The 13,758-nt window shown below is 33.0% G+C and overlaps 1 pseudogene; it reads left to right on the forward strand.

Moving 5' to 3' along the window:
* Positions 1-5,842: 5,842 nt before the first annotated feature.
* Positions 5,843-9,185, forward strand: LOC130949954 (alcohol dehydrogenase-like 6; annotated as a pseudogene).
* Positions 9,186-13,758: the final 4,573 nt, after the last annotated feature.

Below are 13,758 nucleotides of genomic sequence, written 5' to 3' on the forward strand. Positions count from 1 at the left end.
TTTTTATCTTTATGACGACATGGGTGTATTTAAAATGAAATATTATGCTTAATCTTTGTATATGCAAATAACTTTTCTATTAGATACTATTATGAAACTACTTTTTTATAAAACGTAACGGATAAGAGGAGGTGTATGAATAATAATTATATATTTAATATGTTTCTTTAAATAAAAGTTTTTTTTAATATTTTAAATTTGTGTATAAGTTTTTTTTAATTGTTGTTTGATGCTAATTTTTTTTAGAATTCAACAAAGATTAAATTTTAGATTTTTCACGTAATCATAAAAATTCTGACATGAAATTATTTTTTTTCCAAACTTATTAAATTTTTCGTTACACAATTTCAACCTAAATTCTTTATTTTACATCGACAAAATTATCATCCACTTACTCAATATTATATATATATATATATATATAAGCATATAATCTCTCATTTATCACCAACTCATCAATTAACATATTATTACCAATATATATATATATATATATATATATATATATATATATATATATATAATCTCTCATTTATCACCAACTCATCAATTAACATATTATTACCAATATAAACAACAATCATCCAATACATATTTAATTCACATAATATTCATCATTAAAAGTACTAACCATTGAACATTTTTAAACATTTCAATCTATTCTATGATCATCTATTTTAAGTTTTTACAGAACATTATATATTAAATACGTAAAATCTAAACCATATCTTGACCAATTTCCACATATTATCAAGACAAATCACCAAAACTAACTCAGCCTCCATATATATAAATAATTATATCTCTAAGGATACACATCAACTTTGATTCAAAGTATTGATTTCATGTCTTTCGGTTGAGCATTATTATATATGATATTATATATTTATCAATCTTGTAATAATCATTTATTAGATTATTATATCTAAAATTATTTCTAACAGAATGTAGATATGGAAGCTTCATTATAAAGAATTGAATTAATTTTCACACTTAGACAGAAATTTTTACTAAGGGTCCATACGCTGCACTCTATCTGATCGCTCAATGTGAAATATTGGTCTCGTGTTGAAAATTTTTGGAGTATAATAAATTAAGTTGATGATAGCACTGAAACACAGTCAGTGTTTGATCAATGAAAGAAGAAAACGAAAGGATAATAAAGGAGAGAAATAAGTTGTCACGAGGAAGCCTCACCATTCTTTTTCTTTCTTGTATAACTTTTTCTTTATTATGATTAGCACTGAATCACATTGGGATATTTCATGATAAGCATGTTTCTCCTTTATATGTAGTATTTAGTGTTCAACAAGTCATTGATCAGCTTCGTCACTATTTTTCGCTCTATCACTCTCCGCAAACATAAATTAATCTAACAAAAGCATGTAAAATGGTAGGTACAAAAAGTGATGCCATTTTGGATTTATACTCTCCCTTGAGTGCTGTACAGGATGTTACCTGTACCCGATGAGGGTGAGAATCGGGAACCCGTTTGGATCGGCAATTCGGCACTGGATCTTTCGACTTCTTAGAACAGAATAAGAAAGATAAGAGTAAAATATTAGGATTAAGATGATCATACCGGAGAAATGATGATATTCTCTTTTATATGTGTATTTGACATCTTATCTCAAGAGATATCTTATTCTTTTGAGTTCAAAAGTAGTTAGAATAAGAAATATTTGGTGGATAGAGGATGTTTCGAAATGGTTAAGTTTGTTTGGACCTGCTTGAATCGATCCAAATTGGAGCGTAAGATTTTTTCGAAAGAGTGTCACCGGACTTTTTATCAAATTTTCATCATACAAATAGGGAGTTCTTTTTTAATATTTAAATTTTAAAATTTAGATATAATATGAGTACATATCCATTTTCAATAATGAAAGATTCGGATGCCAATAAAATTAACCACGAAAGAATTAAATACATTTTATACTAATAAAAAATAAATTATATTCAACAAAAAAATCTAATATTAAATTTTTGTTAAACTTCATTTAATAAACATGTTAAATTCTAAAATTAACTCCACCACTAACCATCTTTAATTTTCAACCCTCTTTAATATTCTTCTACCAGTATTTTTTTACAAAATTATTCACCAAATACGAATTTTTCTAACCCAACAATCTGCCCTTTTCTCTCATTCAAGCAAAGCCCCACGTAATCCAAAAATCATAATCATCACAAAAAAAAAAATTATTGATTCTCAATTTTTACCTTCTTACATAACAAACAACAACTAGCAATTGAAGCAGAAATCGCAGCTCAAAACTCCAAAAGAAAAAAAAAGTATTTGCTACAGTATGATAATAAATTCATACGTACCAATATATTTAAAATACGGACAAGTAATAACAAGTCACGTAGAATTTATTTTTCACATTAGTATTTATTTTTTTTAAATATATATTATATCACCACTTTTATTAATACACCCCTTTAATTAAATTAAAATAAAAATATATTTTTTATTTAATTTTATAAAAAGTCTTAAACATCCTTCTTTTATTTGATTAGACAAAAATACTTTTTTAAATTAATCAAATTTTAAAATTTAATTAATTCTAATTTTATAATTTAAAATAATTGAAACAACAAAACAAAAACATATTAAAAAAACAAAAATCAAAATTGTTCTTCATCTGGGTTAAACATATTAAAGAAACAAAAAATCAAAATTGTTCTTCATCTAGGTTCAGAAACCCCCCACTTCACGCCTCTGAAGGTTTCAGTATTCTTCATCTTCTTCTCTCCTCTTCCTATCCTCTCTCTCTGTCTCTCTCTACTCGATCTCTCTCATCTGTCTCACTGTGCGTCGCACGCAAGATCTCTCCCTCTCTCCTCTCTTGTCTCACAATCGAGGTCATCATCGCGTCATAGAGCATTACCATCTTGCGCGTTCCAGAGAGCGTCGCCTTCCTCCTGGTTCCAAAGAGCGTTGCCTTCCTCTTGGTTCCGTCTTCGTCGCCGTCTTCTTTGCCATCTTCCTCATTCTTCATCACTGTTATCAGCCTCTCCCTTCCGGTAATTCCCTCCCTATGATTTCTGTGAATTGGTGTGATTTTTGTAATTAGGGTAATTTGGTTTGATTTATGTGATTTGATATTAGTTGTTAATAAAGGTGTTCGCGGTGCGGTTTGGTTCGGTTTTTGAGGGAAAAGCCATCCGATCCGATCGTCTAATTAAAGTGCGGTTCGGTTTGGTTCGGTTTTTTTGTCAAGATCATCCGAACCAAACCAAACCAATTAAAATCGGTTTGGTTTGGTTCGGTTTGTTCGGTTTTTTTAATCAAATCAAAAAAAATTCTACCATACTATTATGCAAAGTCGTAACATTGAAATCGACAAACCAAAATACACTATAGCTACCAAAGTCTTCATCTAATGAAATTTAACGACAATAGAATTCAAATATGGCACCTAAAGTTTCGATGAGGAGTTATCAACGGGAGCTTCTTCAACAGCCCGCCTTTTCCCTCGGCCTCTACTAGCAAGCTTCCTTGTGTTTCGATGAGGAGCTGGGACAGGAGACAATGCAGTCGGAGATCTGATGCTTGTTGATTCATTCGGAAGAGGAACTGGCGGCAGTCCGGATTCACCCATATTCTCATTTGAATTGACGTCAAACTACATAAATAAATACAATAAATCAAGGCTAGAAACACAACATTACAATAAACCAGCAGCAATCCAGCAATACCATAAACCAGCAGCAATCCAGCAATACAATAAACCAGCAGCAATCCATCAATACCAATTACCAAGTTATCAACATTCAACAATAAATCAATAACCAGCAGCATCAAGCAATAAACTGAAAAATAAATCTATAACCAACAATCCAGCAATACCAATTAAAAAGCAAATTAAATAGCAACCATAAACAGCAATAAAACAGCAATGGAATATGGGCTAGTGGCGGTGGTTTACCACCCTCCATACCCATCATTACCCTGCACCTCCACCATGTACCGCACACTTTTCTGATCCTACATTTATATGCGTACCAAGTGCCACTCCTCCTTTCTTTTTCCTTTTTTAATCAACTATAAAATTAATCTATCTTTCACTAGCTTTTATTTCTTTTTCTTCCCCAAAAAACATGCAAAAATTTGTTCAGATTTCAGAATAATCCAAAAATTCTGTTTATATATGAAAAAATGTAAACCTTCTTATTATAAAAGAAACAAAATAAAATAGCTAAAGTTACAAACCTTTAAGTGGTGTTTTGACTTTTGAGATATTAAGTTTCCTTCGGCCAATGATGAGCCGATGGACGTGGTAATAAAAATATCTAATTAAGTTCACAACAAAGAAAAAGAAAATATGGAATTCTACCATGACACACAAATTTTTTAGGGTTTTTTTTGAACCGGTTCGGTTCGGTTCGGTTAGGATTTTCAGATTCAAAACCGAAAACCGAACCGAACCGCACAAAAAACAGCAAAATAGGTTTTTTTCGGTTTTTTCGGTTTTCGGTTATTTCGGTTCTCGGTTATTTCAGTTCGGTTCATCGGTTTAGCTCGGTCCGGATCGGTTTTGAACACCCCTAGTTGTTAATTTTGACAAATTGTTGAATTCTTATTTTATCTGCGTATGTTTCCAAAACTGTGAATGTAATTTTTTTAATAGAAAACTTAATTTACATCACAATAGTTTTATTTTTCATATGCTGCATAGTGTCTTAATGCACATCTAATTTTATTAGAAACAAATCCTTGATTAGCTTTTGATGACAGAAAAACAATTGGGTTGGTAGACCTTCTGATTGGATATATCTTCTAGACTTCTAGTTGAATACTATCAAGTCACATGGTGCATTCTTATGGTAAAAAAAATGAACAGATGAAACTTGCTTTCTAAACCGACATAGAATGCATAAAGCTTTCAATCATATGGACAAGATGACAGCCAAAACTTGTTACTAGAGATACAAACGAATCAAGCTTATCTACACATTAATTCGATTAAGTTTCAGAAACTGTATTGAGGTTGGGATTAAAATGGAGCAGTGACCAATGCTTCATTCTATAATTAAATGAAAATGAAGAGATGAATTCAAAAGCCTTAAATACATCATAAAATAATCCGAATTCTACTCGGTCATAAAGTTAAAATGAGTCCAAGAAGATAATATTAAATTTCACATTGAAAAAAATGATAAACATGTTTATATCAATTGCCTTGTTGGACCCTGAAGCTTTCTTCTTTCTCTTATTCATTTTCTTTTGAGCTTTGAGCCTGTGGTCCTTATTATGAGAGTCTTCATTTGCTTCATTGGTACCTGCAGCTTCACTTTGTCTCAAAGAATTCTGGGAATCAGGAGTTTTGGATTGGTTTTGACTTTAGAAAAGTCACATAATGCGATTGATGTGAATGTGATGCTATTGATATGTTTCTTTTCATGGAGTTTTGCGATTGATGTGAATGTGAATGAGATTGAATATTTTTTTATAGATCTATGTACTTATATAGTGATATTATTGCTAATTGTTAATGAATTAAACTTAACTTTTTTCTTATTATACATCACAAAGATTGTAATGAAGTCAAACTAATTTCCATTCTAAGATTCGAACTAGCCCTGCTTGAGCATTTTCTTTGGATGGTAAATGACTAGTTTTGTTTATCAGTTTATAAGAGTTTGATGAAGCTAATCTGGTTTAAATTCTACTGATGTAATTCAACTTGTGAAATGCCTTTTATTCTGTACCCTAAACCCCTAAAGAATTTGAATAGATCAATCTGTCAAATTTGTGGTGAAACTGTTGGATTAACAGACAGCGGTGATGCCTTTGTTGCTTGCAATGAATGTGCATTTCTAGTTTGTCGTCCTTGTTATGAATACGAGTAAAAGGATATACCAGTGTTGCCTCCAGTGCAAGACTAGATACAAAAGGCACAAAGGTAGTTTACTTTGTACATATGTGTTTTCTTTTTTTTCTGTTTTGGACTCTGATGATCCTTTGTCTTAACTTTGAATTGAATTGAAGGAATCATCTTTGGATTTCAGGGAGTCCTCGAGTGGATGGAAATGAAGATGTGGATGATGTTGATGATTTGGCGAATGAGTTCAATTATGACCAAGGAAAGAGTCCTAATAATGCAATCTCTCAGAGTAGAGTATCGTAAATTCATAACTCTTAATTCCATTGATAAATTTTCGGTTTCTGATTGATTATGTCACTCATGGAAGGTCTAGGCACAGCATGGAATGTTGCTAATGTGACAAAAGGACCAACTGTGGTGATATTTGGTCTCAGAACTGTTGGCCTTTCTGTAAGTGCAGGGAACAACTCTGTCTGTCTTAACTTTTCAATTCTCAATTGATTACTAATTATCATTTCCAAACTACAAGATAATTTATGAATTCTCCTTTAATTAGGTTGCACAAGGTGCAAAACTAAGGGGAGCATCTCGAATAATTGGCGTGGGTAAGAATCCACATAAATGTGAAAAAGGTGCCAAAATCAGTCCTGAAATCAATCTGAATATTGTTTTTTCACCTAGCACAATCCTTGGTTCATTATTTGTTATTGTTTGTTGTTGCCGTAGCAAAAGCTTTTGGATTTACAGAAGTTGTTGACCCGAGTTCCTACCAGGAACCTATTGCTCAGGTTGTTGTTTATCTCATCAGAAAATATCCAATTTAACCTTTCAGATAGTATATATATGGTCATATATCATATCAAATAGCTGCTGCTAGGTTAAGACTTACATGTCTGTGAAACAAGTTTATTTGTAACAATCGTTTATATGTTGAAAATTTTCAGGTTATTAAGCGCATTACTGATGGCGGAGCAGATTTTTCTTTCGAATGTGTAGGCGACACTGACATGATAACCACTGCATTGCAGTCTTGTTGTTATGTAATACTCATTGTAGACAAAACTCTCCTTGTGAAATTTAAAGGCTTTTATTTAATAGACTTGAATTTTATTCTGCATTTTCCCCCCCTTTTTTCTCCTAGGGATGGGGTTTGATAGTAACACTTGGTGTGCCAAAGGTGAAGCCTGAGATGTCAGCTCACTATGGACTATTCTTAATGGGAAGAACACTCAAGGGATCTCTGTAACGACCCAATTTCTGGTACTTCATGATCATACTAGAAATTGAGCGCTACCAACTTGTCTACCTAATTATTATCTATTATTTATTATATGAGCCTGATTCGTTGTTAAAAGCGTAGTTATTTTACGAGGTACTTTTTTTTTAAAACAACATTTGGATTAATAAACAGAATCATTCATAATCAATTCACAGATAATAATAGATAAAACAGTTATAAACAACCACACATAAATACATCTCAAGTAGTTGATAACATTCCGTGATCCAGCTTTGTTAGAACATAGACTGTTAGTTAAAACACCCCTAGATATAGCTAAATAATAACTATATACATATATATACATACAACATCCCAGGTCCTGACCTGTTCAAGAGGTCTCTAAGCTGGCACCCAGGCTAGCCTAGACTCTATACTCACCTAGTCCCTCTAAACTACTAAAGCGAGGGAAAGTACGTTCTAAGTCTTCAAAACTCAAGTCAGGTGGAACGTCACCAAAAGGTAGAACATCGTCTGCTGCTCCTCTGCAGGATCAGACATTGCCATAGAACGTCTCTTTGGTACCACATCAAGTAGCCACACAACAGGAGTCTTGTACACGGGTTTTAGGTTAAGGTGCGCATACTCGAAAATCAGGGTTGTTACATTCTACCCTCCTAAAAAAAAATTTTGCCCTCAAAATTTCAGCCGTATGCAAGAATCCATCTTCAAGCAGTCTATTTCCTTCAAGCCATCCTGACGAAGATATTAGTTCGTTCCTTACAGCATCTAAATATCACATAGCCATGGCCATGGAGATCATAACAGCTATAAGAATAGTTGTGCCTGACACGAATTTGTCGTTCGGAACTCGATTAAACCATGCCTATTCACAGTCATTGAGGTCTTCTCCGCACCAAACGATCAATATTAAGGTGATCAGTCTTAATATCTCAAGTTAAGTACGAACATTCCCAAAATGAGCACTCATAGACATTCATGCCAAATGTATCTTAAAGATACCCTAACAGCATGAGACACACAAGCAGAGTATGCAATGAAGCATAGTCAGTCCACTCCCCAGGCTCTACTGGGAACGAACTGCTCTGATACCAAATTGTAACGACCCAATTTCTGGTACGTCATGATCATACTAGAAATTGAGCGCTACCAACTTGTCTACCTAATTATTATCTATTATTTATTATATGAGCCTGATTCGTTGTTAAAAGCGTAGTTATTTTACGAGGTACTTTTTTTTTTAAAACAACATTTGGATTAATAAACATAATCATTCATAATCAATTCACAGATAATAATAGATAAAACAGTTATAAACAACCACACATAAATACATCTCAAGCAGTTGATAACATTCCGTGATCCAGCTTTGTTAGAACATAGACTGTTAGTTAAAACACCCCTAGATATAGCTAAATAATAACTATATACATATATATACATACAACATCCCAGGTCCTGACCTGTTCAAGAGGTCTCTAAGCTGGCACCCAGGCTAGCCTAGACTCTATACTCACCTAGTCCCTCTAAACTACTAAAGCGAGGGAAAGTACGTTCTAAGTCTTCAAAACTCAAGTCAGGTGGAACGTCACCAAAAGGTAGAACATCGTCTGCTGCTCCTCTGCAGGATCAGACATTGCCATAAAACGTCTCTTTGGTACCACATCAAGTAGCCACACAACAGGAGTCTTGTACACGGGTTTTAGGTTAAGGTGCGCATACTCGAAAATCAGGGTTGTTACAATCTCTATTTGAAGGATGAAAACCTAAATCTGATATTCCTTTATTAGTAGAGAAGTATGTGAACAAGGTAATAGCAAGAGTATTGTGATAATTTTGTTTGATCATTGCTTTGTCTATATTTATTTTCATGTGGAACATGCAAGTCTTCACTTCAAGGACTCACTCTCTCATAACTTTTAAGTTCCAAACTCCAACCTACTTTTAGTTTGATATTTCAGCAAGAAATATGAACTAATATGATGTTTAATATGCAAGATATTCAAATTGATGACTACATAACACACAATTTGCCGTTTGATGACATTAACAATGCTTTTGATCTCATGAAGGAAGAAAAGTGTCTGCATTGTGTTATTCACATGCCAAGATAATTCCTGTGGATTTCTATTAGTATTTTCTTTCAAGGAAAAAGGTCCAAAATCCAATCATTGTAGAAGGAACTAATATAAGAGCTATTATGCTATTATAAGAGTTATTCTCCTTAATTTTTTTTAAAAAAAATTGAATTGTAATTCTTTAAAAAGATAATTTCTAGAATACCTTTTTTGGAATATGAAATATTTTATCTTTCTTTTAAGGAATATAGAAACTTTATCTAGCGGTTATAAAAAGTTACACGTCAATCTTTTAGCATGGCATAACTTGGTACTTAGCATTAGCACCAAAAGGATGTAAAATGGCAACAACTCATTGCACAATAAAAATTAGGGAGACTGAACTATAACTATATGTATTTCAACCAAAAAGTATATAGGTTGTCTCCTTTAAAAAGAACACTAACAGTATTTTCATAAGTCAGAGTTAGATAAAGAAGATCAACATAGAGCAGCAACATTACATTATTTTCATCTATTGTTCAATTGAATTGAGCTAAAGGTTGTAATCACAAAAAGATGAAATTACAAAAACACCCTTTTTAATATTTATGATAGATAATCAAAGATAGGATCCCCAGTGTAGAGGTGGAAGCACCTTGATTCCATGACCACCAATAGCTCCCCTGGTAGTTTTCAAGGGACACGGTATGAGTTCATATCATCCTCCATTACTAAAAATCTATGCCAATACACTTAAAGAAGTTGCTTTTACAAGTGTACTTTTTCCTTGTTGAATCCATTACCTAATCTTTAGTCAAATCTTCCCAACTTCTAAACTGATAGCACAGGATAAGTAATCTTAGACTAACTTTTCACATGACAATGCAGAGTTTGTTGTGAAGTCCAAAGCATACAACCTAGATACAAATATTTACAGTGAGAAAGGACCAAGACTGATACAAAAATACTGGACTATGTGAAAGGTCTATGCCACAGTTTTTTCAAGATCATCAGAATAATAAAGTGGTAAATGTGTCCTTCACTAGACAAGTACAGTCTGCAAGCACCTTGAAGATCCCACTGCTGGTTACAACAGCAGACAGGAGACATTCCATTTAAGTCCCCCCAATAGACATCAAGCTTGAGAGGTTGGAACTGAGGAAAGAAAGCATTGGTTGAATTTTTATCAGTGGTAATGAAAAATTCCTTTTCAGTTGGCATTATGCTCTGAATATTATCCTATAGTTGCAAAATTTCATGTTGTTTCCAAGATTTAGACTTCTCTGAACAATAAATAGCTTTATTATTACCAAACTAATAATGATAAAAATAAATAGCTATATTAACAGTTCTTTAAAAAATTGGTTGTGTTTTTAATTATTATTTATTTTTACATTTACAGATAAGCTATTCTTTCTGTGTAATACTCATTTAAGGAAAGTATAAAACTATGTATAAATAGCGGCAAGCTAAAAATTTAGTTTACAAATTAAAATGTAGTTATAGTTACTTGAGCTCAAGTATCTTTATGCGACACTTCAGCTAAGCCTAAGTTTTTATTATCTTAATGCTTATGTATTTGTTATAAACATCTTGCAAGCAGATGCCAATTACCGAAGTCTCATCATTCTACATTGAACCAATTGAAATTGAAAAGTACCCTTCACCAGAAATTGGTTTCAAAAGAACAATTTGATAATGGAATGGAATAGATTTAGAAAAAGATAATTTCGTAAGTTTCTTTTCTCTTGCCCATTTTATGTGTCATTGACAAGATAACACTGTTACCTGGTTTTCTATGTAAGAATGAATGCCTCAAAATTTGTCAAGAATTCATGAAACTAGTCACCAGTTAAGGACCTTGGTTTGTGCTCAATAGTATAAAGTGACATCCCTGTTTGTGAAATTGCTCTGACAAATGTCATATTTGCAATTAAAGTGGGAGCATGCCAATGATCACCAGTGCTAAAGACAATTTTATTTTTCAATGCCAGCTTCCTTGTGGTTGGGAGGCTCATCATGCGTTCTAAAGGTGTATCAGGAACAACCCTGTGGTGATCCTCTAGTTTGTTATTGCAAATATTATGTTAAGGATTATCAATTAAAAAAAAAAAGAAAAGATAATCAATAAAGAAACTTTTAAGGGTGAACTTTGCAACAAATAAAAGGTTAGGAAAAAATTTCCTTAAAAGTGCAACTGCATAAGTATGTTCAAACACGCCTAATAATTTCATAAAACAGATGATGTATTCATGATTAGAAAACTAATACATACTAAAAAAAAATAATTTTCCATTGAATTTTTTTTCTTTTCCAAATATTAAACTGGGTGAGATGAAGATACTATAGCTCATTAAACTGACCTAAGGCAATTTATTAGCTTCTCAGCTGAGTTTCTCATTGGGCCCTCCACACATCAATACCAACTCCTTAAATTCAGTATTAACACTCTGACAAATTATTCCTGTCTTCCCATATAAAATTTTACCAAATTGTACATGGATTGGACTTTCAAGTTCGGACATTACCTAACAATAAAATTGGGCAATGATTTAGCCAATTCACTTGATGTCGATAAAAGCCAGAATAGTTTATGAAGCTATATAAAATGCACATGTTTACTACATGAAATTCCAGTCCCTAATTCTTTACCGAAGGCGAATAGGTGATCAACAAGATATTCATAAAAACCACAACCTCCAACAATTGATAATATTTCCAACACATATTAGCCTAGCATCTTATGTAATATCAGTACTAGGTGCTAATACCGCATATCCGAAACAAAGTTCAAACACTTTGCCGTATCCTCATTCCTTATTCACAAATTAATCCTTAAAAAACCATTCATTACCATTATTAACATATTACCATAACAAGACAGCTATTAGCACTAAGACATCAACCAAATGCCACAACCTTCTCAGATCTCAATAGTAACCACCACTTAAAAAAATGACAATGCTCCCCTATCCAACAAAGTGCTACACATTCTTGTAAATACAGTTAGTTAAAATAATCCAAAGACATTGCAAAAACCAAAAAATACTGAAAATATTTACCTTGCCACGCATCTTATGACAGGAGATTGGTTTGAAGAAGAGGTGTGCCTGATCCGGATCGAGAGTTCGGAACCTGCTCTCTCGAATGTTCTGGAAGAAATATCACTTACTGGCGTATTTTCCAGTGAGCTTCCTAGGTGTTTGATAAATTGTCTTAGGATCTCCATCAGGATATATACAAACCTTGAACTTCATCATCTCCGTGTATTTCAGCTTGAAGACCCGGGGTGAGTGGTATATATCAAACAATTCTTCACCTCATTCTTCTTCATCGTTGCATTCCTTCACTTCAGGATCCACTAGCTTCATTACAGAGATCTTCGAGACCAAAAAATTAAAATTTTTTTATCAATTTTTTTTTATGAAAAAAAGAAAGAAAAAATTGTAGAAATTAAAAGGAAGAAGAAAAAACCGAGCATTCAGCAACCAGAGCAAAATTAAAAGTAGGGCCACTAACTTTCGATGGAGACACAGTGGCAACCGGCGACACGACAGCGAGAGCAGAGATGACGGCAAGCGGTGACCCAATGGCGAGCTGCTCCAAGCCACGGACAGAGAAGCCAGCGAGGATGGGGACGACGTGCCGAGCTACCTGGGTTCTGAATAGAGGGAAGAGGAAGAAGCGGAAGCGCTGAGCCTGGGGATGCCAGCGGCAAAGAACCTAGGGTTAAGGTTTTGCCATTTTGGTGTGCTTCAGAGGAGAGGGGGAGGGGGCACGAATGATATTAGGGGAATTGGAGAAGATGAAGAACATATTAATTTTTTATTTTTTTGATATGTTTTGCTTTGCTTCAGAGGGGGCACGAATGATTAGGGGAATTAGAGAAGACGAAAAACGATTGATTTTTGTTTTTTTATATATTTTTATTTTGTTGTTTAAATTAATTGAAACTATAAAATTAGGATTAATTGAATTCTAAAATTTGATTAATTTAAAAGGGTATTTTTATCTAATCAAATAAAGTAAGGACGTTTAAGACTTTTTATAAAATTAAATAAAAAATATATTTTTATTTTTATTTAATTAAAGGGGTATATTAGTAAAAATGGTGATATAATATATATTTAAAAAAGAAAAAATTAAATGCTGATGTGGAAAATAAATTTCACGCCTTGTTACTATTTGTCCATATTTTTAACGTATCGGTACGTATGAATTTATCATCGTATCGTAGCAAACACCAAAAAAGAAAAGCACGCTGCATCTCAAACTGCACAAGTTATCTTGTGTCAACTTTAATGAAACCATGGACACCATTCTCTGAAGCATCTGGAAGACCTGCAAAACTGGTCTTTGTGGCGTTGATAAGTCAAAATTGCAGCCCCTCCTTTACCTCTCTTTTTCCTTACAACTCGGACCTGTAATGCAAAAATTCACAATTTCAACTCCATCATTCTTCAATTTGTTTATTTATATGCATTTTTGTTTTCAAAGGTTTAATCTTTATTTCCTATTTATTTGCTTGTATGGGGTTGTTTCTAGTGGATTTCGTTTTACAAAATTAAAATGAAAGAAAGTGAAGGAATTTCGAAGAGTGTTTGAAGTCCAATCAGCGTTGAACAAT

This window comes from Arachis stenosperma, chromosome 9 (genome assembly GCF_014773155.1).
Source record: "Arachis stenosperma cultivar V10309 chromosome 9, arast.V10309.gnm1.PFL2, whole genome shotgun sequence".
Classification (NCBI taxonomy): domain Eukaryota; kingdom Viridiplantae; phylum Streptophyta; class Magnoliopsida; order Fabales; family Fabaceae; genus Arachis; species Arachis stenosperma.